At 40.8% G+C, this 3,706-nt stretch overlaps 1 pseudogene; it reads right to left on the bottom strand.

The window, feature by feature from the left end:
• Nucleotides 1-2,865: 2,865 nt before the first annotated feature.
• On the bottom strand, nucleotides 2,866-2,966 carry LOC145350388 (U2 spliceosomal RNA; annotated as a pseudogene).
• Between the last annotated feature and the right edge of the window lie 740 nt (nucleotides 2,967-3,706).

The raw sequence follows: 3,706 nt of genomic DNA, 5'->3' as shown, positions 1-3,706 counted from the left end.
TGTACTCACCTCAAATCAAACCTCCCAATCTGCTTCACAAAAGTGTTACAGAGCAAAACTGGACACAAAACCACAAAGCCATTAAGGCAAATTACCAAATGTTTGGTCAGAAGTAGATATTAAGAAGCAACTTAAACAAGGAAAGTGAGGGGGTGAGATTTGATGAGGGAATTCCAGAGCCTAGAGCCTCAGCAGCTGAAGACAGGGCTGCCAATGGTAGCACAATTGAAATTGGATGCTCAAGCGACTGGTGCCGGAATTCTCCAATTGTTCACTCTGATGGGATCTTCTGGTACTGCTGATGGTGCACCCCTGTCGCTGGTTGCCTGGCAGTGTGAGATGCTGCCAGTGGGAAATCCCATTGACAGTGGTAGGACTAGAAGATCCCGCCACTGGTGAATGGCATGCTGCTTCCCACCACGAGAAAGGCATTGTGGGAGGCCTGAGAATTGCCGCTCTGGATTAAATGAACATAAATTTCTTGGAGAGTGTGAGGTGGTGGAGGTTACTGAGATGGGAAGAGTTGAGTCCATGGAGTTATTTGAAAACTAGAATGAGAAGGTTAAAATGAAGACATTGCTTGACTGGGATGGGCAACAAATTCTGGCCTTGCCAGTGATGCTTGCATCCCATGAATGAATAGAAAAAACCTACAGGCCTCCCTAAGTCAGTATGGGGTAGCTGATGTGATCATGTTAACCGCTCTGAGTTTGTTTTGGTTAGAAACTGCATTCATTTCAATTTTTAATCAAGAAAAGATAAAAATACTTAATTTAAACTTTATTTTAAATGATTTTTGCACATCAATTATAATTAGTCCTGTTATGTTTAGAATAATGGAGCTATATAGATGTACATGTTGACGTTTAGCATGTAAATTTATATTTTTGGACCAGGGATTTTTCAATGTTCTCTCTTTTCTGCCAATTATGTTCCCTCAGTATTTCACACTTTTGTCTCACCACCACCCCCACCCTCCCAACTACACCCACCCTCCTCTTTCTTTGCAGAACATTTTGAGAGATATTTGGATGTAGTTCCACACCCAAGTCACTAGGCCCTTCACTGGTGTCAGAGTACTGTTCAGACACAGGGAATGTCACATCATAGTCTGATCCTGTCCCCACCCAACACACATACATGCACACGTACTACAGAAATCAAAGGATAATGATCAAGATTGGGGACATAGTTTGATTTTTGTTTTACCCCCTCCTAAGTAGTTGATAACGAGGTCAACTGAAGCAACCTACTGTTTGCAATTAGTTAACTCAATGTGGATTTAGGATCAAATCAAATTATTTCTTGATCTGCCAAATTTAACTATTTATTGGTTTAAACAGCTGAGCCTTAAGGGAATTGAAAGCAATTTTTTAAAAAAATGGTTTCTTATTGTATGTACATGTATTGTCATAAGTTAAAGCGTCAACTTGTCTACCTGTTCTGTATAATTTTGTAATTACGGATTGTTCAGAAGATTAAAAATAATTAGCTTTCCAACTATTATACAGATTGGGGTGTGGTTGCTGGAATTTCTTCCCCAGCTGCAGTCGTAGAATGCAATTTGAGATTTTACCTGGGGTTATTTTTGAATTGTCTTCTTAACAAAAGTCTTGATTTATTGTGGCATGTAACTTATATTTCTGAGATTCAAATTACAATGGAAAGATATTGATCTAGTTTCGAAGGTAGTCAGAGTTAAACTAAATGTTCTCTTGGCATAATGCTCTGATTATGTGATTGTGGTTCAGTGCAGGAAGCAAAGGGCTCACCTGGATCTTCTTAGAATCATAGAATACGTGCAGTAGAGAAGGAGGCCATTCCGCCCATCGAGACTGTACCGACTACAATCCCACCCAGGCCCTAATCCCATAACTCCACACATGCACCCTGCTAATCCCTCTGACACTAGGGTCAATTTAGCATGGCCAATCAACTTAACCTGTACATCTTTGGACTGTGGGATGAAACTGGAACACCTGGAGGAAACCCAAGCAGACGTGGGGAGAAAATGCAAATTCCACATAGACAGTGGCCCGAGGCTGGAATTGAACCTGGGTCCCTGGTGCTCTGAGGTGGCAGTGCTAACCACTGTGCCACTGTACAGCCCACTTGGTTTAACATAAAGGTGTACTACCCAGATTACTAAATAGTATTTTGTTTTACTCAGTTCTATACTTCAGAAGAGACTTTTTGATATTTTCTTTTAAAAAGGAAAGTGATGAATTAGTGCCAAAAATATGTTTAGGCCTGCTCTGGCTTCTCATGAAGTGAGGTAAACATTAACACACTTAATTTGTGTTTTCTATGTGAAAGCTAGGCTCTGACCCTGACATGAGTTGTATATTTCTATATTAATCAAGCTTTTCTTTGCTGCAAAATGCACAATCTTTGATTATTCAGTGACGAATGTGAGTTTACTTTTGTCATTGTGTTGCTTCAGTGCTGTTTAACTCCCTGCAAGTATCAGTCCATAGTGACTATTGAGTTATGTAATACTGGGTTGATCTTAAATACACAAACTGTACAGTATGTACTAGGTCATAAGTTCAATCTCTGCCCAAAAAGTAGAGACAAATATATCTGTGTACTTGTTTCACATCATGCTATAATGAATCTTGCAACCGTAAGCATTTCTTTTTTGTTAACAGATTTTTTTTTGTTTTTATTCCAATTCAATCCAATCAAGTCCAATTCAGAGTATCAACAAGTTGGGACATTTCCGATCCAAGCTGACAAGACAGAGCTCTCACTTCCTGTCTTGGACCTGGTCTATGTGATCCAAGCTGATTGGAGTAGGCATAGCTCCTCCTCCAAGTTTTGATCTTATTTGCATCTTAGCCAAAAGGCCGAGATGCTGCTTTTAAAAGTTGCTTCAAATTAAGCTGAAATGTAACCTCATGATTTCAACTAAGTACAGCATGTCGATACTACACTTGATCTTAGCCAAAAGGCCGAGAGGTTGTATTCATTAAAACATTTTATTTAAGTTTCTGGAAGCACCTTGTGTCTGCATTCTTGAAACAACAGTAGCTTGCACTCTTGCTGTGTCTTTAACATTGCAAGATGTTTCACAGGAGATCAAACAATGATAAATCGAGGCCCAGTCAAAGAAAGGTAAACAGAAAATGCTGGAAAATCTCAGCAGGTCTGACAGCATCTGTGGAGAGAGAATGGAGCCAATGTTTTGAGTCCAGATGACTCTTCATCAGAGCAAATAAAGATATAATTAGAGGGTGTGATCAAAGCTTGATTGGAGAGGTGGTATTAAGGAAGGTTTTAAAAGAAGACAAGGAGGAGAAAAGGATTAAGGATAAATTCCAGTGCTCAGAGCTTTGTTAGCTGAGAGTCTCCTTGGGGTTCTGGAGCTGCAAAAGTTAGAGATGGAATCATGGAATCCTGCAAAGAAGAAGGAGGCCAATTGGCCCATCAGATCTGCATCGACCACAATCCCGACCAGGCCCTTTCCCCTAACCCCATACGTTTACTCTAGCTAGTCCCCCTCACATACTAAGGGGCAAGTTAACAATGGCCAATCCACCTAACCTGCACATCTTTGGACTGTGGGAGGAAACCAGAGCATCAGGAGGAAACCCATGCAGACAAGGGGAGAATGTGCAAACTCCACACAGACAGTGACCCAAGCCGGGAATCGAACCTGGGTCCCTGGCATTATGAGATAGCAGTACTAACCACTGTGCCACCA

The sequence above is a fragment of the Carcharhinus amblyrhynchos genome, chromosome 11 (genome assembly GCF_965287045.1).
Source record: "Carcharhinus amblyrhynchos chromosome 11, sCarAmb.v2.hapA, whole genome shotgun sequence".
In the NCBI taxonomy this organism is placed as follows: Eukaryota; Metazoa; Chordata; class Chondrichthyes; order Carcharhiniformes; family Carcharhinidae; genus Carcharhinus; species Carcharhinus amblyrhynchos.
Note: the sequence above shows the minus strand (reverse complement) of the source record. Positions and strands in the feature narration are given on the sequence as shown.